Source organism: Natrix helvetica (assembly GCF_964273705.1).
Source record: "Natrix helvetica genome assembly, chromosome: 4".
Lineage (NCBI taxonomy): Eukaryota > Metazoa > Chordata > Lepidosauria > Squamata > Natricidae > Natrix > Natrix helvetica.
The window spans coordinates 147939720-147961411 of NC_138550.1; the positions used below are offsets into that span (position 1 = coordinate 147939720).

A 21692-nucleotide genomic window follows, 5' to 3' on the forward strand; every position below is an offset into this window, starting at 1 on the left:
CTAATATTTTAAAATCCAGTTAACAGCCACAAATATGACATAGTGGCTAAAAGCCCAGTTTAGCATACTGAGGAGGTTGTAGTTTAAATCTTTGCTGAAATGATAATAGACAAACTAATAAGAAAATGAAGAAATTAACGAGCTCTGGGATTTTAGAATTCAAACAGACAAGAAACTAGAGCACCACTTGAATATCAGCAGTGTTAACAAAATCACCATCAATGAGTTGCAAAAGGAAGCTTTATTTGGAACAGATCACATCCTGCAACATTACCTTTAATATTATTAAATATCAAAACCTGCCTATCCTAGGTCCTCGGGAAGGACTCAATATCCAATCTAAACATCAGGATGACTGGGTGGCCAACTATCATAATAATTCAAAGGTGTTACCTTTGTATATTTTTTCCAATCACCTGAGGAAAAAAAGGTTCCATCCCATTTTTTTCTTCAGTTAAAGTAATAAGCCATCTTAGCATTATGGTTGCATTTGAAGTATTTTACACATTATGACCATATCATCCTTGCAAATAAGCAATAGAGTGTTTTAAATTTGAGTAGTTTTAAAAAAAATAATCTCGTCAATTATTCAGAAAACTTCAATTAAAAGATAGCTGACTTCCTAAAGTCAGCTTGTAGAATTCAAGACCTTAGGGAAAATTATCATATCTTCTCTGCAGTAAGTAAAGTAAGAGTGCTTGTCAAAAAGGACAAAGAACTTCAAGAACTGAAGAACTGCAATTATAATAACCCCAGATAGTAAACGCTGCATAATGATCGCAGATATTAGTAAAATCTAGAATAAAGTCCAGAATATTAAAAGCAAATAATGATGACGCAAAAGGCAGAATAGAAGATAAATAAGATATATGAGGTTGGTAGGGTACAAATAGCTTTTAAGAAGGCTTCTTCCATTTTAATATTCTTCTGATCTATTAGGATTACAACTTCTAGAATTTGAAACAAGTATATGTAAAATTTTTAGTCTCAACACATCTGGAAAGCAATAGATTAAGGAAGACTGTCTTAGACATCACCAGATGGCAACAGAGAGTGAACCTGAACGAGCACAATGTACAGCTACTGTTAGGCCTTCTTCGTTATCACCCTTATTGTTTGATGGTAGATGTTTGATGTTGGATGCCAATGTAGGCCTTTCCAAGAGAAGTAGCTATGTGTCGCAGCGACCCTGCAACACACTCGTTGTCCGAGGTTCTTCAGACTTTCCTTGTCGATAACTCCCGCAGGAGCGAATTTAGAGGGCCCCTCGCAAGGGTGGATTAGCCAATAAAAGACACCACACAAAAGATTCTCGAAGTAAGAGAGCACGAAGTGCCCGGGGTGATGTTGTGTCCCCCGAATAGATCGCAACAGACTCTTTTATTAAGCAGTTTCATTAGGGCGGGGGGAGATACACGCATAAGAGAGTAGCATATAGAAATCACAGAAAAGCATGACTCATTGCATACGTAACAGAAACTTAAAGCTTAGAAGAAAAGGAAACTTATCCTAGAAACGAAACTGAACACTAATAAAGCCTAGAAACAAAACTTAACACTAGTAGAGAAACGAAACCTAAATGTGGCTGATAGATAGCTCTGTTACACACCAGATATTAAAACTAAACAGCATATATACATAGATAGGCAATACGTGGCAATTCTAAGAAAGCCTTAAAAGGTTATATTCTCTTGGCCTATTATATTAATAGCAAATGCTGAAGCCTGAACCAAACTTGTATCCATATGTATCAAACTTGTATCCATATGTCCTCTGTTTTTATTTTTTAAGATGGTCAAAATTCCTCTAAAGCTATGACATCCCCAGTGGATCCCCCCTCCGGGAGAGCCCTTAGGGAGCCAATACACCTTTCCAAAGGAATGCTTTCTGATTCGGAGTCCTCATCAGCCTCAGAGGCAAATTCTAAAAGAGGTTTTTTACATTCGTTTTCAACAGTGTGCTTCAGCAAGAGGACATCATCTCCAATACTGTTTAGTCGCTGTTTCAAGAATGTCAAAAGTCTCCCCATGACGCATTTATACATGCAAGGAGCAATAAAATCAAAGGACCGGCTAGGGCCGAAAGGAGAGTAGTCAACCAGGGGGAGAGATTAAACATTCCCTGATACCATGTGTGAGATTGGGAGCGTTCTCTCTCTCTGTCTTTCAATCGGGTATTTAATTCTGCCATAGAGTCAAGCACGATGCCCGAACTGTCGGTATAAAAACAACATTCCTCTTTCAAAGCTACACACAGACCGCCCTGTTTTAAGAGTAGCAAATCCAAACCCCTTCTATTCTGTAAAACAACTTCAGAAAGAGAGGTCAAAGAGTCTTGGAGGGCCACAATGGATGTTTCTATGCGCTGGAGGTCAGCATCAACATCAGTGCTAAGGCGGCGAATTTGCTGATCGTTAACCACGAGACCAGCAATTCCAGTGGCAGCTCCTGCTGCCCCCAGGCCCAAAAGGACCGACAGAGTGAGTGCTGTAACGATCTCTCGTTTGGCTTTCAAAAAATAGTGAGAGGGGGCCATGACATCAATAAATTGAGAGTTGGAAAAAACAAATATCTTAGGCAACAAGTGGACCTGGATACAAAAGGAGCGTTGTTGTTGAAGAATGTCTCTATGGACACAGGCAGTGGCTCCTGTAGAGCAAGCCCAAATGGAGCCATTGGTGGGAATAAAAAAATATCCTGTAAAATAATTTGAAAAATCAGCAGTGGGGTTGGAAGAAAACAAAGGCACCCAACCCCCATGAATACCAGATGACTGGACAGAAGAAGACATCTGAGATTTAGGCAAATAGATAGTACATTGATGAAAAATATCTATAAAGGCATTAATACAATATTATAAATAATTAGAGGGAACATAGCCTATGCAACAACCCTGACCAATAATAAAAGAAACAGTAATAGAAGAATTACTCCAGCGACAGGTGGTATCTGAGGTAGCATTTACAAAGGGGAAGGGTGAGCCAACGACCTCATAAAATGGTGGTTGGGAAAAAAGGCACATCCAGCATTAGGAAAGGCATAACTATTATTAAGAGCAGAGTAGGAGAAAAAAATAAGAGACAATAAAGCTTATTACTTAAAAATATACAGTTAACTACTTTAGCACATGTTACATTTTTAGGAACTGCTACTATCAGTGTATACAAAGCAATTGCATCAGAGGGAGGATCATAAGCAATTAATCCTCAATGAAAGATAGTCTTATAATTCGAACCAATGAAGTGTTGAATTACTGCAGGCAAGATTCAAACAGGATCCAAACATGTAGAAAGCAAATGTTTCATGTACAGTTCAAGTCAGTGTGTGTAATGCAGTGGTGGGTTTCTACCGGATCGCACCGGATCGTGCGAACCGGTTGAAGAATGAACCCGGAAGTAATTTCCGGCCCCGCCCCCTTGGCGTTTTTTTTGCATCGGGGCTGACTCCCCGCCGCCACTGCTGTTCCTTGTCTTCTGGCCCGTTTCCCAACTGGCCTTTCCTCGCTTGGAGGGCTTTGGAGGGAAGCTTCTGCAGAAGCCTGGGTGAGTGACAACAAGTTCCCGCCTTTACGAAGTCTCGGAGGCTGTAATTTTCTGAGCTGTGCGCGCGCGCCTGTTTTCCACGGCGTGGAGCAGCAGCGAGGCTCTGCGAGGCCGGCAATGACTCAGGATGCCATCCGGGAAGACGAGGAACGCGAGGGGGGACCGTTGACGGCCTCCGCAATCATCGCTCGCCTCGCAGAGCCTCGCTGCTGCTCCACGCCGTGGAAAACAGGCGCGCGCGCACAGCTCAGAAAATTACAGCCTCCGAGGCTCAGAACGCTTCGGAGGGAAGCTTCTGCATAAGCCCGGCCGAGTGACAACAAGTTCCCACCGTTACGAAGTCTCGGAGGCTGTAATTTTCTGAGCTGTGCGCGCGCGCCTGTTTTCCACGGCGTGGAGCAGCAACGAGGCTCTGCGAGGCGAGCGATGATTGCGGAGGCCGTCAACGGTCCCCCCCTCACGTTCCTCGTCTTCCCGGATGGCATTTGGAGTGATTGCCGGCCACACAAACCTCGCTGCTGCTCCACGCCGTGGAAAAAAAGCGGGCGCGCACAGCTCAGAAAATTACAGCCTCCGAGGCTCAGAACGCTTCGGAGGGAAGCTTCTGCAGAAGCCCGGGTGAGTGACAACAAGTTCCCGCCGTTACGAAGTCTCGGAGGCTGTAATTTTCTGAGCTGTGCGCGCGCGCCTGTTTTCCACGGCGTGGAGCAGCAACGAGGCTCTGCGAGGCGAGCGATGATTGCGGAGGCCGTCAACGGTCCCCCCCTCACGTTCCTCGTCTTCCCGGATGGCATTTGGAGTGATTGCCGGCCACACAAACCTCGCTGCTGCTCCACGCCGTGGAAAAAAAGCGGGCGCGCACAGCTCAGAAAATTACAGCCTCCGAGGCTCAGAACGCTTCGGAGGGAAGCTTCTGCAGAAGCCCGGGTGAGTGACAACAAGTTCCCGCCGTTACGAAGTCTCGGAGGCTGTAATTTTCTGAGCTGTGCGCGCGCGCCTGTTTTCCACGGCGTGGAGCAGCAACGAGGCTCTGCGAGGCGAGCGATGATTGCGGAGGCCGTCAACGGTCCCCCCCTCACGTTCCTCGTCTTCCCGGATGGCATTTGGAGTGATTGCCGGCCACACAAACCTCGCTGCTGCTCCACGCCGTGGAAAAAAAGCGGGCGCGCACAGCTCAGAAAATTACAGCCTCCGAGGCTCAGAACGCTTCGGAGGGAAGCTTCTGCAGAAGCCCGGGTGAGTGACAACAAGTTCCCGCCGTTACGAAGTCTCGGAGGCTGTAATTTTCTGAGCTGTGCGCGCGCGCCTGTTTTCCACGGCGTGGAGCAGCAACGAGGCTCTGCGAGGCGAGCGATGATTGCGGAGGCCGTCAACGGTCCCCCCCCTCACGTTCCTCGTCTTCCCGGATGGCATTTGGAGTGATTGCCGGCCACACAAACCTCGCTGCTGCTCCACGCCGTGGAAAACAGGCGCGCGCGCACAGCTCAGATAATTACAGCCTCCGAGGCTCAGAACGCTTCGGAGGGAAGCTTCTGCAGAAGCCCGGGTGAGTGACAACAAGTTCCCGCCGTTACGAAGTCTCGGAGGCTGTAATTTTCTGAGCTGTGCGCGCGCGCCTGTTTTCCACGGCGTGGAGCAGCAACGAGGCTCTGCGAGGCGAGCGATGATTGCGGAGGCCGTCAACGGTCCCCCCCTCACGTTCCTCGTCTTCCCGGATGGCATTTGGAGTGATTGCCGGCCACACAAACCTCGCTGCTGCTCCACGCCGTGGAAAAAAAGCGGGCGCGCACAGCTCAGAAAATTACAGCCTCCGAGGCTCAGAACGCTTCGGAGGGAAGCTTCTGCAGAAGCCCGGGTGAGTGACAACAAGTTCCCGCCGTTACGAAGTCTCGGAGGCTGTAATTTTCTGAGCTGTGCGCGCGCGCCTGTTTTCCACGGCGTGGAGCAGCAACGAGGCTCTGCGAGGCGAGCGATGATTGCGGAGGCCGTCAACGGTCCCCCCCCTCACGTTCCTCGTCTTCCCGGATGGCATTTGGAGTGATTGCCGGCCACACAAACCTCGCTGCTGCTCCACGCCGTGGAAAAAAAGCGGGCGCGCACAGCTCAGAAAATTACAGCCTCCGAGGCTTCGTAACGGTGGGAACTTGTTGTCACTCGGCCGGGCTTATGCAGAAGCTTCCCTCCAAAGCCCTCCAAGCGAGGAAAGGCCAGTTGGAAAAGGGGCTTTGCTCCTGCTCCGGGCTGGAGGCTTCCCTCCGAAGTCTTAGGATGTTCTGAGGAGCCCCCCAAGGAAAAACGCTGCTGCCAGGTAGTTAAAAGTACCTCTCTGATTCTGTCAGACTCTGTCAGTCTCTCTCTGCTTCCCTCTCTCACTCCCTCTCTGTTCCTCTCTCTCTCTGTCTGTCTGTCTCACTCACACACACACACTGTGGTCACCTTGTTGAGTGTTCCAATCACATTTGAAACACTCAACAACTGGCTTGCATTTATGGTATTTTGCAGCATTCTGCAGTCATAGGACCAAAATATATGGTTAAAAGCATATATTTTGGTCCTATGACTGCAGAATGCTGCAAAATACCATAAATGCAAGCCAGTTGTTGAGTGTTTCAAATGTGATTGGAACACTCAACAAGGTGACCACAGTGTGTGTGTGTGAGTGAGACAGACAGACAGACAGAGAGAGGGAGTGAGGGAGGGAATCAGAGAGACTGACAGACACACACACACACACACACACACAGAGAGACAGAGAGGGGGAGGGAGGGAGAGAAAGATAGAGAGAGACACACAGAGTGAGTGATTAAGTGAATGAGTGAGAGACAGACACCCACATACACAGAGTGACAAAGAGAGAGGAAGGGAGGGGAGAGAGACAGAGGGAGAGACAGACAGACACACACACACACACACACAGAGTGAGTGAGAGACAGACAGACACACACACACAGAGTGACAGAGATGGGGGAAGGAGGAGAGAGAGACAGAGATACAGAGAGAGAGACAGACAGATAGACACCCAGAGAAAATGACAGAGGGAGACAGAGAGGGAGAGAGGGAGAGAGAGAGAAAGAGCCAGAGAGAGAGAGAAAAAGAAAAAGAAAAAAAGAAAGTGGGAGAGAGAGATGAAAGAAAGAAAGAAAAAGAACTTATGACCACAATTGAGCCCAAAATTTTGGTTGCTAAGCAAGAGCATCGTTAAGTGAGTTTCACCACATTTTCCAAGTTAGCCATGCCCACCTGGTCACATGACTGCCAAGCCACTCCCACCAGGTCACATGGCCGGCAAGCCACTCCCACAAAGGAGGCCACACCCACAGAGTAGGTTCCAAAAAAATTTGAAACCCACCACTGGTGTAATGTTAGTTGCACCTATAGATTTTTATTTCAGTCACTGTTCAAATGAGTTTTTGGTGAGATGACAAAACAAGTAAACATAAACAAATGATGACTAATGATGACTAAGGACTTGGCAAAAATGGCAGCACATAAGTTGTTGTGTCGTTGTTTCAGCACTGCTTTGGTGGTTTTTGGTTTTTCATATCACTGGACAGCTGTTTTGGCAAGATCGTATTGGCCACTGTGCTGTCTGTAAAGTCATCTTGGTCATCTCTGGAACTGGATTTGGGAACTGGTACGACAATATTTTTGGCTGGACAAACATCACGTACTAGAATCCATAAAAATCTGTAAAAACAAGCACAGCATATCCTCGTCCCCCTTGCGGGGGAGGCAAACAAACTTTTTAAATCTATTATGTTACCTATGCCAAATTAGCCAAATTGGGGTACACCAAATTGTTAGGTACCCAAAATCCCTCCTTTTTTATTTTTTAAAAAAACAGTCCTTGAAGGACCAATTAACACGTTCCACAATGGCTTAACCTGTGGAATTATAAGGAAAAACCCCAAAAATTAAAACTGTTGCAATTAGTACAAAATTACAAAAAGGCCAATAAAAAATAGGCCAGGCCATTGTCAGTCTTTAAAAGAAAAAGTTTGCCCAAGGCAGTAAAGGCTGAAAAAAAAATAAAAAAATGTGGCCAAAAATTAAAAAAATAAATAATACAATAATAATACAATAGTAGAGTTGGAAAAAACCTTGGAGGTCTTCTAGTCCAACCCCTTTCCTAGATAAATGAATTTACGTCTAAGGAGCCAAAAAAAAGAAACATAGGTGGCATCCATTTGCCATAGTGATTAGAGGCCAAATCATAAAAATTAACTTCCTTGTCCCCAGAGGGGGATGCCCCAGAACACTAGGGGCAAAATAAAATAATTTGCTTGGCCTGGTTGAGTGGCATATGACAAAATTGTGCCAGTCCCCAGGCATTTTGATAAAAAAATAATAATCAAAAATAAATCTAAAGAAAAAACATAGTTAAAAAAAAATACCTAAAAAATTAAAAATAAATTGACACACATAATGAAAGTCAGAAATATAGTTAAAAAGCTTGTTAAGAAAAGATGTAAAAAGTTAAAATAGCAACAAACAATTTTTAGTGTTGCAAAAACAACAGTATTGCAAGGTAGGAAACTTTCATAAAAGTCCTTATAAGCAATTTCATGCTCCATCCCAAAAAAAAACCAGTCTTATGAAAGCAAAGAATCGAGAACAATAGGCAAGCAGGAAAGTCATATAGACCACATAGTCAGTTAAAACACACTGAAAAAATAAGTTTTTCTGAAAATAAAATAAAAAATCAGATTTTGGAATAGAAAAAATAATGTTAATAAAATCAGTCCAATTTCTACAAAAAACCCAAGGTTATTAATTTAACTGCCTAAAGAAATGTAATGGCAAAACATTTTAAAACGGAGCCTTTTTATCTTTAAAAAAAAACATCAAAAGAATTAGCTGACAAGTTACGCAAACCACGAATGGAATGCTCAAGATCTCATTAATCTTTTCAACTGTGGCAAGGGCACAAAAAGAAAAAAAATCAAATAAAAAACTTTAAATAGCGGCAGACACAGACGGACGAACCCAAATAAAGATTCCCCAATAGCTGCCATAAATTAATTAGCAAAATAACTCCGTGTTCATTTAAACAAAAAAAATTTTGGAGCAAAAAAGATTATAACATTTTATGCAGTTATGCTTTACTAAAACAATCTACAATTCATACAATACAATCCAATCCAACATCCTCTCAAAGACCTTCAATGTTGGGGCATTCACAACCCCTGGAAACAAGCCGTTCCAATTATCAACTGCTCTAACCGTTAGGAAATCTTTCCCCAGCTCCAAGCCATCTCTCTCCTTGACCAGCCTGACTCTCTGTGGCAATCCCTGAGACATTGGAACAATGCCATCATGTCTCCCCTACTCCTTCTCTCTCTCAAGCTAAACATACCCAGTTCCTGCAACAATTTTTCACATGCTCTAGCCTCCATCAATCACCTTCGTTACCCTTCTCTACACTACTTTCAATAAAAAATCACTTCTTTATTTTTAAAAGCCAATTAGATTATAATCATATCTACCATATCAAAATCATTCTCAAACCAATAATTGCTCTCTAGCATTCAAACATAACATTTCCCTTTGCTAATTTCACCAAACTTAATTTGAGCCTCAAAATTATCTGTCTGTTGTTTTCCTGCAATTTGTTAAACCGACACAGGCTCTTTCAAAAAAAAAAAAAAGGGAGGAGGTGTGTGTGGGGGGAGGGAACATTTCAAAAGAAAAGAATGTGGGGGGGGGGACAACAAGCAAAAGCCGACACAGAGTGTTTCTAAAGAGGGAAAAGTGTGTGTGTGTGTGTGTGTGGAACAACAGACATCCCGGAGAGGGGGAGGTGGGGGGAAAGGAAACAGAAACCAGCAGAAACTTTTTTTAAAAGAAAAGAAGGGGGGGGGGGTAAAAGGCCAACACACAAAGTCAAACTTTTCTTGCGAAGCAGGACAAGGAAGGATAGAAAAAAGCAATCTTTTAAACTAATTACTTTATGATCTTGTGGAATAAATTTAGGCGGAGAGGCAAAAAACATGTTTATTCCCCTCCTCTTTTGCTAATCGTTTCTCTAACCATGGAGGAGCTGAAAAATTAACATCTCCATGAGAAGTTAAAAGGCCAATTAAAGATCATGTTGGAAAAAGAATTTTTACTTAATAAATAACACTTTTGCAGGGGCTCTTTGTGTCTTGTGGAAATAAATCCCAATCTTCCACATAGACATTTTTATGGAGCCTTTTCCAGATAAGCCGGACATTGTTTTTCTAAGTACTGGAAAAATTTATAGATAGTGGTGCTGTTAATTTTTTTGCAAACAATTAGTCATCTTCACTAGAGTGAAAAGTTCGTCCTTATGCCCTGACGAAACTTTGGAACTCGAAGAGCCCATTACTCACTTGTGCACGTAGCCTCTTTCAGGCGAGAAGTAACAGGCGTGAAGGAGGTACACTTCTAGACAAAAGTCGTACCTTTGTAAACGTAGAAAGCCGAACCCAGGACGAGACCCCAGATGTCGCAGCGACCCTGCAACACACTCGTCCGAGGTTCTTCAGACTTTCCTTGTCGATAACTCCCGCAGGAGCGAATTTAGAGGGCCCCTCGCAAGGGTGGATTAGCCAATAAAAGACACCACACAAAAGATTCTCGAAGTGAGAGAGCACGAAGTACCCGGGGTGATGTTGTGTCTCCCGAATAGATCGCAACAGACTCTTTTATTAAGCAGTTTCATTAGGGCGGGGGGAGATACACGCATAAGAGAGTAGCATATAGAAATCACAGAAAAGCATGACTCATTGCATACGTAACAGAAACTTAAAGCTTAGAAGAAAAGGAAACTTATCCTAGAAACGAAACTGAACACTAATAAAGCCTAGAAACAAAACTTAACACTAGTAGAGAAACGAAACCTAAATGTGGCTGATAGATAGCTCTGTTACACACCAGATATTAAAACTAGACAGCATATATACATAGATAGGCAATACGTGGCAATTCTAAGAAAGCCTTAAAAGGTTATATTCTCTTGGCCTATTATATTAATAGCAAATGCTGAAGCCTGAACCAAACTTGTATCCATATGTATCAAACTTGTATCCATAGCTATGCTAACAAAAAGGAACAGTCTGACTTTCTGTTCTTCACTCTCCTTTAGAAGATTTTCTTCCTAGGGCCTACAATTACACCCACATGCCTTCTACATAGGACATGCTTAGTTCCCTTCTTTCGTTTTTGCTACATATCCATCTGCAGAACAATGAGCTTTCCAATGACCTTTTTAGCAACATAATTAGATGGGTTGATTGCAGACACATATGCTAATTAAGACTTGCTCTTTTTAGCAACATTGGTATAAGTGAGTGAGTGTACATGTAATTCAAGTGTTGACATTCACACAGCCTGCTCTGAGGTCATTCTTTGAACAAATGTATAAAATATGTCTTAAGTGTACTTGTTATCCCAGTTCAAAATGGGTTACAGAACATTTCAAGGCAGTCTACTTAATTTAACCATAATAATTAAGGAGAATTATTTTCACTGTAATGTGTAGGAACAGGACTTCCAAACTTTGTATAAAATGCAACAACTCTTGCCTATCAACTGATAAAGTTTCTCTCTTATTGTTAGATAGTTCTTTGTTTATAAAGTATACATCCTGATAAATAGCAGAGGTGACAATCTCAAATCAAGAAAAAAAAACCATCAATTTGCTGCCTTGAGCATTCTCTAAAATAGCATTTGTATGCTGAGGAGTTAGAATTCTGCACTTTTGAAAATAAATCCTCTTATGCCTTGAATGATCATAAAAGAACTTTGAGGAGTGGGTGAAGGCATGAGTTAGTTGACATTGTTAGCTCAGAAAAAGAAAGGGTCAGGGAGAAGGAAAATAAAAATTGAAGCGTGGTTGTGAATAATTATTATTTCTATTTTCTTGCTATGTGTTACCAGGTCTGAATCAAAAGTCTTTATTAGTGCTCGGCTGCAAAATTCTATTTCATTTTTTTCCTGCCAGTTCTCATTTAGCTTGAGGGAAGATAATGTGAGTCTGACATATCTTTCAGAGGATAGGAGAATTCTGAGGAACTCTCCTGGAAGGAGTTTGAAGATGCTCTTGCACTTATTCAGATACAAGATATGAGGGAATGGAGGAATGTTAAGGTTGAATCTTTCACTGTTCATTCTCTCTCCATCATTCTGGAGCCATGGTGGCACAGTGGTTAGAATGCAGTACTGCAGGCTAACTCTGCCCACAGCCAGGAGTTCAATCCTGATCGACTCAAGGTTGACTTAGCCTTCCCCCCTTCTATCCTTCCAAGACCAGTAAAATGAGAACCAAGATTGTTGGGAGCAAAGGACAGACTCTGTTAACCGCTCAGAGTGCTATAAGACTTATAAATACCCTAAATACTAGTGCTATTGCTCTCCTTCTGCCTTCTTGGCTTTTTGCACATCACTTAACTTTTGAGGAAAAACATACGAGACCAACTTTCACCAGGGAGGAAGGGTTCAACAGTGGTTCTAACATCAACAACATATAAGAGGGATTATTGCATTTGAGAAAGTTTTAGAGAATTTATATTTCTTTGCAAAGATTCAGCAAAATCAACAACCAAATTTCTTTGTCTAGGACTTTGGTAGAAACGTTCAAAAGGTGATTTGTTATAAGCTCTAGTAGTTGTTCTCATTTTTATAATTTGGTACATGAGTTAAGTATGACAAAAATATATCTGAAGGTTCTATCTTTTTTCTTTCAACAAACTCCCCAGATGTCACTCAAGCCCCTTTGGAAAATGGAAGTTCCCTGAAGATCTAAATTCATTTTTGCCCCAGGAATACTGTTTTAAAATAGACTGAGCTTTGATTAGTTGCTTTGCAGCAAATATTGTTTAACTTGAGAAAGGGGATTTGTTCCAAGAAGTAGCAAATGTTAATATAGCCACATAAAAATATAAGACAGAGAGAGAGGAGGGAGAGAGGGAAGGAGAGAAAGAATGAGCTTAAATTAAAATATCTTGGTAATTGTGATATTTTGCTAGGGCTGTGACCCATTCTTTTATCTTCTGTTTATGTTAAGATTTCTCAAATTGAACTTGTGAATAAAGATTAGATTATGACTTTATCTTCCATGTGCTTATTTGAACATATCAAAACTGAAATAAATAGTTAGTTATTTTGTTCAGACTTATATGAGCTATACTAAAGTAATGGATGATAAAGCCTTGACTTACAGTCCTTGACTTACAACCACATTGAGCCAAAATGTTATGTGGTGAAACATTTGTTAAATGAATTTTACTCCATTTTTATTACCTTTCTTGTCACATTTGTTAAATTAATCACTGCAGTTGATTCTGCAGTTAGTAACACAGTTATTAAGTGAAACTGGATTTCCAATTGACTCTGGTTGTCAAAAGGTTGCCAAAGATGATCCCACGATTCAAGTGCACTGCAACCATTATAAATATGAGTCAGTTGCCAAACATCTGAATTTTAATCACATGACCATGAAGATTCCACAATAGTTGTAAATGTGAAAAAGTAAATGTGAATAAGTCACTTTTTTTCAGTGCCATTGTAACTTCAAATGGTCACTAAGCCATTCAATCTAAGCCATTCAACCAATTAAACCATTCGAACTTCTGATTAACATTGTACAGGTAGATTCCACTGATTAATTTTTCTATCCGGAAATTTCTACTTAGTTCTAGATTGCTCCTCTGCTTGATTAGTTTCCATCCATTGCTTCTTGTCTTGTCTTGTCTTCAGGTGCTTTGGAGGATAGATTGACTCCCTCTTCTTTGTGGCAGCCCCTCACATATTGGAACATTGCTATCACGTCTCCCCTACTCTTTCTTTTCATTAAACTAGACATACCCAATTCCTGCCATTGTTCATATGTTTTAGCCTCCAGTTCCCAATCATCTTTGTTGCTCTTCTCTGCACTCCTCTAGAGTCTCAACATCTTTTTTACATCGTGGCGACAAAAACTGGATGCAGTATTCCAGATGTGGTTTTACTAACATTAAAAAAAAAATCAATAGGTTGTGGGGAAGTCATTGGGAAACAAGATTCACTTAACAACCATGTTACTAAATTAACAACTACAGTGATTCACTTAACAAATCTAGCAAGAAAGGATGTAAAATGGAGCAAAGCTCACCAAATTGCTCACTTAGCAACATAAATTTTGGACTCCATTGTCATCGTAAGTTAAGGAATACCTGTACATCCTATAAATACCTAACAGGATAAGAATCTAACATGAACATGGCATAACTATAAAGCTGTTGAATGATATGAAAAAGGCAGCTAGTAAATGTCTATGTATTATTTTTGAAATTTGCCTCTGTTTTATTTCCAGCTGTTCAGCTTTTTTTTAAAAAAAATCCTTTCAAATTTTGTTCTGGCTTTGGTTAGATACAGCAGCTTTTCAATTTCCCTTCTGTATCACAAATCAATTAGTGTTAAATCAGCCTCCCATGTCCTGAGATCACAAATCAATTTGTGATAATTAAAGCACTCTGTAAAGTTTTGTGTTTCTTCTGCATTTTAGCACTAGGGTGTGACAAATGAATTGGTCATATCAGCCAAATTGTTTTGATTCAGAAAGTGTTTTATAATTGCTATAACTACTGTCCATAACTCTCTGAAATTCTGGGAGACAATGTTATGTTATCATCATTCTGATATATACTAGCTTAATTCAGAGTTATTTATTTTGTTGCATTATTTAGGAGCTGTGATGGCACAGTGATTAGAATGCAGTATTGGCAGAATTAGCCAACTGCCAGGGGTTTAATCTTCAACAGATGAAGGTTGACTCAGCCTTCCATCCTTCCAAGGTCAGCAAAATGAGGACCCAGATTGTTAGGGCGATATGCTGACTCTGTAAACCACTTAAGAGAGGGCTGTAAAGCAGTATATAAGTCTAAGTGCTATTGCTATTTCAGTGAAGCAATATGTGCATTAAACCTATAATTGGAACATTTTGGAGACCCGCTCCTCATTCACTACAGATGCTTTTTCTCCTTTCCACCAAACTGCTTGTGATCATAGTTAAAGATTTAATGTTGGCCAAGATCCAGTGACTATTAAATTTATGACATTACATCCACAAACCTGAAGAGGAATAAGCATAGCTTGAGGGCTGTTTTTCCTATTAATCTTTCACATCCTCCTCTAAAGATGGATCAAAATGCTGTCAGGGGTAATCAGTTTTGGACTTGTTTTCTTTTTCTTTTTTGAGGTGTTAACTTGTTAGGACCCATTCAACTTTGATTGCCATAAAAGCTCGCAAAGGATAGGAAATAGAGGATGCTATCGGGATATACAAAATGTATACAGTGTGGTATCATAGTTTAATACAACCAGGGGCTCTTCAGTTGAGGAAGTCTAGATTAGACAACAAAATTATGAAATGGAAGAGAATGTTGGATTTTATCTACACTCACACACACATGCGCGCGTGCGCGCGCACACACACACACACACACTTGTGGCAAAGGGTAATTTGCATTCGGGACCTGTGTTTTACTATATATGATGTTCGTTCATTGTGTTCGAAGAGAACCTTGACACCTAATTGAGGGGATGTCAAGACTTGTGCATGAATTGGATTAAAGAGAGGGAGAGGTGTGCAGAGTCAGTCTCTCTCTATCTTCCCAGATTCTATCTTGCTCCAATAGCAGGACAAGAGTGGAGACAGTTGGAGGTGGGCTAGACGCAGTGGTTGACCAGGGCATCTTTCATGTCTTGCCATGCTCTTAGTGTACCAGATCGCTTGCAGAGATCGCCTTCATGACCGTTGCCCTGTTCTAGCAGGTTTCATCTGCCCAATCTGCCGGAATCTGTCTTCACATGCTCGAGATAGACAAGTGCCTATCTCACTGAAAGTCAATGACCCAATGGCTACTCTCAATCAGGTTTGGCCAGCTTGTCGAAACTGTTGCCTGGGGTGTGGCCGCTGCACATACTACAGCTACTAGGAGTCACAGGTGAGAGCTGAGTGACAGGTGGGGACCAAAGGTAGACGAGCTGCCCTAAAAGGACACAACATGCCCCTACACCAGAAGTGCTCCCCCTCACTGAACACCCTATACACCCCAACTATATATGATCTCATGGAGGACTATAATGCAGCTTTTCCCTTCTGGAGTTCTCCTGATTTATTATGAGTTGAACTCCCCAAATTCTAATTATTAAGAGAATTGCAGACGGAGCACATCCAGAAGGCATCATGTTGGAATATATTGAATTATTGGTTTCCTTTTGGTGCTTTGAGAATATTCAGGAACAAAGTGATTTGAGGCGACTGCAAGCTGAGGAAACTGTTAAACTTCATTTAAAATAATGCACCTTAATGAAGTACAATAAGAAAAGACCAGATCGGCTTGACAAAAATGAAACATCTAGCTTTAGACAGTAGTCAATCAAATGCTCATGGAAAACTGATAAGTAATGCACAAGGATAAAATGTCTTCTTCCTTGTTGCTTTGCAGCAACTCATATACAGAAGCAATTTTTATAAGCCTTCTGAAATACGTTGCTTTTGAAAACAAGTGCAATAGTTGAACGAAAATTATTTTCTTCCATGTTTTTTATAGCTGTTTTTTTTTCTGCCTGCAATCAATACACTGATGTATTTTCTGAAGAGATGAAAAAGTGCCAGAATGAATTAAATAAAAAAAAGCTGATTTTCAAAGTGGTAGAGGTACGTCAATATCTATGTTACTGATACACTTCACCTGGCTTTAAGTCATAAATTTAGATAAACTCCAGCCCCATGTTCCTGAAGATCTTTTCTTTTTAATGAAAGTTTTAGTGGCTTTCCAAAAAGTGTGAAACTATAGTTGGAACGACACTGTTAAATCTATAATATAATTCTATCTTTGGCGCTATATAGTAGTAAGAAAAATTTGAAGCAGCAAGAACATTTTATGGCAAGAGAAGAAAGCACCTCCAAATAAAACAAAACAATAACAAGGGAAAAAAATACAACCCCTAAGCTAATACCACCATAGGATTTATTTTCCTTTAATGTCTTTGTCTTCAAAATGTTCTCAAGAAAGTTGCTCGTTTTGTGTCATTTAGCCATTAAAGTGGTTAATGGCTCCCCAAAACAATATCAAGAAACCACAAGGAGAGAAGAGTAACTTTTCCTAAAGAAATTTGCATTTCCTCAAGAAAAATATGTAACTCAATGCAGAGTTTTAGCCTTGGCCATTCAGATCATCATCTGCTTGTTTACATTGCATGCTTTTTGTATTTTCTGCTTGGGTCTTTCTACCACCTTCATCGTGAGACTTTTTCTAGATCCCAAGTATTTTGCTTGTTCATCAACATTCTGCCTGAGTAAAGACTTCAGGTGCTTCCTATTAATAATCACTTTTTAAATACTATATCAAGAACAACCAAAAGTAAATTGTTGGCTTATCTCTTTTTCTGTCACCTGCAAAAGATTGTTAAAGAAGATTGAATTGCTTTAGCATTTCAAAAGGACTCTCTTTAAGTCATCTGAGCTAACAGGAGAAAGTTTCTGATCATCACAGTTGCTTGGCTATTTTTGGTTAATGTTAGTGGAATTCACACATATTTCTTTTTTCTCCTTCAAGACTGTCCACCTCAGGGAAATTACAGGTTTGTAATTCAAATTTGACCTTCAAAGACTGAAAGCAGCCTGTGCCAGATTTCCAAAAGGCATAAAGTAGCTGTTTATTGACTTCGAAGACTGATGGATACAGTATACCAAGATACCAAAAGGAAAAAAAATGATGACAATGGGGCTTTCCAATATCAACAGTGGATCTTTATCTTAATTAAGGAAATTAAATCACAGTACAATTGAATAGTTAATTCTCATTTGTATTCTTCAATATATGAAACCTTTCTAGAGAAGTAATATACATAGACAAAGTATGCACACCAGTTTTATATTCAGTGAGTAGAATCTGAAAATAAGAATTCCATTTCTTCTGGAGCTCAAATAATTACAGGATGAAGATGAATGCCGTTCCTTCTTTCATTTCTCCATCAGGATACTATGTGCTGAACAAGTTTCCATGGCTGAGGTTAGCCTTGATCCTGTGTCTCCTGATCTTTATCCAACACTTTCACCATTGCCCTGTGCTGATTCTTTGAAAAGGGTATCTAAAATGTATGATTTTTGAATTTTAGGTATTCAGACTTTCCAAAATTTGTTCCTAGGTAGCTATGGGAAGCTGCCAAAATCCAGAACCTGAAGTATATTGAAGTCCACTAAGTTAGCACTTCTGGAAAACAAGTAGAAAATACAGGTAGTTACCAACTTACAATCACAATTGAGTCGAAATTCATGTTGCTAACTGAAACATTTGTTAAGTGAGCTTTGCCCCATTTTGCGATCTTCCTTGCCACACTTGTTAAATGAATCACTGCAGTTGTTAAGTTAGTAAGCTGGCTGTTAAATGAATTTGATGTCCCCATTGACTTGCTCATCAGAAAGTTGCAAAAGGTGATCACATGATCCAGGAACAATGCAACCGTCATAAATACAAGTCAGTTGCCAAGCATCTGAACTTTGACCCATGACCACGGGGATGCTGCAATAGTCGTAAGTGTGAAAAATGGTTATAAGTCACTTTTTTCAGTGCCGTTGTAACTTTGAATGGTCACCAAATAAACTATTGTAAATTGAGCACTACCTATTGTAGTCCACTTTTCTCCTTATTTGGTAGAAGTTTTATGAAGAAGTTAGTAGCAGTAAGAGTTATTTCTCGCTGAGAAATTGTGCACCTTCCTTAAGCCGTAGCATTTTGCACTTTGCCTTCTGAAGCAATTTCTCACAGCCCGTTCTGGCTAATAATATGCACCTTACATGGATGAGTCAGATCTGCATTGCAGAAGTCAAATACTGTTTTGGAAGGAAGTCTTGAACCATGTAGTGCCAGTACGTGAGAAAATGAAGCGTCCTGACAAAATAACGAGGACAGGCTTTGCCCATCTCAGGAACTTAACAGACTTACAACCTCAAATGCCTTCCCCCCCTTAAATTAGTAATACGTTTAGGTTAGCAGCACTCTTTCCAAGGTTGTAGTCATTTGACGAAGGATGGGGTTGGCAATCTTTTGAAGACTGCTGTTCAGTTAGGTTTGGAAGAGGATTTGGTAAAGCAGCGAGGATAGAGATAGGAAGTAGGCATAGCTTTGAGGGAGATGATATTTTTTTTTGAGTTTTAGATTTAAGCGTATTGGGTATTTTAAGATGACAACCACAATTTTCATAGGGGAAATTTTTTCAGGGGATACTGGGGGCCTTAAAAGGGTTTTGGGGGCTGCAACAGGCAGCCAAGTCGCTGATTGCTAAAATCTGATACAGAAAATATAGACATCTTTTAAAAATAGAGAAACAACAGGAATTCACTATTCTTATGAACACTATTAATAGTTCAAATATTACCGGTAAGTAAATGTAACCAAATTTTTCTATTAAATGCTTGGTATAGACTTTTGACCTGGTGATTAAAAGCTGTCATTTTCTCAAATCAATGAACCTACTTTCAAGAGTTTTCAAGGATGTTGAAGTCAATGGAAAACTCAGTGTTGGTTTAACTTTCATCTATTTATTGTAGATTAGAAGACTAGCTCATCAGTAAACATTTGAAGTAGCCATTTGTTTCAAAACTCCAGAAAATTTCATTCTGCTTGTTATTTGCTTTTTATAGCAGTTGAAAAACATGACATTTTACATATGCTTTTGATTAAGAAGACTTCTAGATATGGCAACACATTCTGTTGCATAACATTTGCAAAGTTATCCTTAAAATAAATCCCAGAGTCATGAAGAAGAATCTTGATAATGAAAACCAGACAATGAATTATGAATGATGAATTGATGCTAATGTGATATTTTACTAAGCAAATCATCTTTAATGGAGGCTCCCATATTTTAGTATATCAAATTCTCTTCTCAAAGTGCTTTAAAACAGAGATTTTTCAGCAGTTGCAGTCACATAATACCTAATTTAAAATAACAGGAATATTATATGACTATTTGGATGGTGTTTGGAGTAAAAAAACACATTAGTTTGATGTTGTAAAGTCAGCAAAGCCATATATTTCCATGATCTTCAGTAGGGTTGAGAAACCTACGTTCTCCAAATGGTGCTGAAGAACAGCTCCAAGCATTTGATGGCTTGTTATTAAAATCAGCTGGAGGGCCAGTTTCGCTCTTCATGGACATCAATCTATTTTTATGAAATACATACTTTTATGAGATTAACTCAATTGTAAAAATTGCCATATACATATTATGATAATAACAAAGTTGGCAACATGGAAAGAATTATGGGTTCAGCCGCCGATATTCTAAGGAACAGATAATATCTGCAAACAGAATCTGTTGAGGCAGAAATACTTCTAAATAGTTTGACCTGATAGAAGACACTTTTCTAAGGAATTGGCACAATATCTTCCATGCATTTGTGCTGGAAAAAAAAGAGGAAATATTCTCCCATTAATGATTATAATCAACTCCTTTGGATGAAGGGATTACTTGTACAGGATGCATGCCACTTTCAGCTGTATTTTTTTTAAATAATAGTTAATCAATTAAATCTGATGTAGTAGGTCTATGTATTTCATAAAGAAATCCCTATATATTTGGGATAAAGTAATTAAAATGAAATATAAATAGAACTAATCTAAGAAAAAGTTGATGGAATAACTTGATAGAGGCATCAAAGCAAGAGCTTTGAATAAGGGAAGAAAGAACCTATCCTCCAAATTTAGATAGCAAACTATATCAATACTTTATATAGCATTTAAAGATAGCAGCAATAGATGACCTTGTTTGGTCTTGGAAGCTAAACAGGTTTTATCTTGACCTGTACTTGGATGGGAGAGTATAAGACATTGCCATGGCTGTATATGGGACTGGGAAGGTAGCAAAAAATCCTAGGAAGCAGCAATAGAAAATCACTTTTGTACCGTTGCTAAGAAAGCTTCATGGATGTGTCCCTGAGGTGACCAGAAGATGAGCTGGTCTTGATGGATACTTTTATCTTTTTTAATGATGATAAATAAACTTGCAGACAGCATAGCATATGGATCAAAGCAATCGTTTCTTCACTGACAATGGGAGCGTTTTTCAATTCATGCTTCTGCCACTGTATATTGTCTGGACTGTAAAAGGCATTTCATCTGTTTACTGCCCATTGGAGTTGTATGAAACATAGAGTTTGCACATTAAGAGAAAATGTTTAAACCACAGTGAGAAGGTTGATGTGAGCTATTGGTTCAGTTCCTTTTCATGGGATGGAAGAGTGGACAAAGTAGCGATGGTGACTAACAAATTGGAAAGGCGGAAAAGTGAAACACTGCTCAGTCCACACCATAAAATTCCCATAGAAAGTGTGTGAGCCCCATATTCAGCTTGCCTTCAGTTTTCAACGACTTTTAGTGCATTAGTACTAGCTAAAATGGAGGGTTTTTTGTTTTACCAATGAGGGATATTTACAGATTTTCAATTATAACAGTAATTATGCTGTTGGTTTGAGCTCCGAGCTTGGGAATTTGGTTGCTACTGTTTCATCCCCATTCAAGAAGACATTGCAAATGTGTTTTGAGTTGTGTTCGTCACAAACCTAACCTTGGAAGGATGGAAGACTGAGTAAACCTTGAGCTCAAATTCCTGGTATATGGACAGAGTTAGTTTGCAATTCTAATCATTCCACCCCCATGTCTCTTAACACAAGTAAAACAAGAAAGACAATAAGAAAGAGTCACTTAATACTATCTCACTTTGAAATCAAAATGCAGTCAATAATGTGTCTTGATTGCTTCAATAACAAATATAATGCTATTAGTTAATATGCACTAAATCATGATTTATTTTGGTTAAAAATGGCTGGAGAATCTACCACCTAAATAGACAGACTGTTTCACTGATGGAGAGATCTTGCTCTCAAGAGGTTTTTCCTTATAATTAAATAGACTTAAATACTCAAAGCTTTATTCCAATGCTGCCAAAAAGAAAGGTTGGGATACTAAATTTGGACCAGTGTGTTATATTTATCACAACAAGTTTAGAAAAACAATTCATGGCATTAGTTAGTTTTTCAGTTTACATGGGTGAAACAAAAGGGTGTTTTTCCTACATTCAACAACATTGTGATGATGTATGCATTTGTTCACTGTTGTTCATGATGCCAAAAAGTCTGTGT

The 21692-nt window shown here is 40.0% G+C and overlaps 1 protein-coding gene and 1 long non-coding RNA gene across 6 annotated transcripts in view; one reads left to right on the forward strand and one right to left on the reverse strand.

Annotated features, from left to right (window-relative positions):
* The window catches only part of OXR1 (oxidation resistance 1), a 249405-nt gene that overhangs the window by 110074 nt on the left and 117639 nt on the right, over nt 1–21692 (forward strand). The window lies entirely within an intron of this gene.
* Nucleotides 19567–21692, reverse strand: part of LOC309391947 — a 58132-nt gene continuing 56006 nt past the window's right edge. Inside the window, exon 5 of the long non-coding RNA XR_014175357.1 lies at nt 19567–19715. This is a non-coding gene — a long non-coding RNA (uncharacterized lncRNA). The remainder of the gene's footprint in view (nt 19716–21692) is intronic.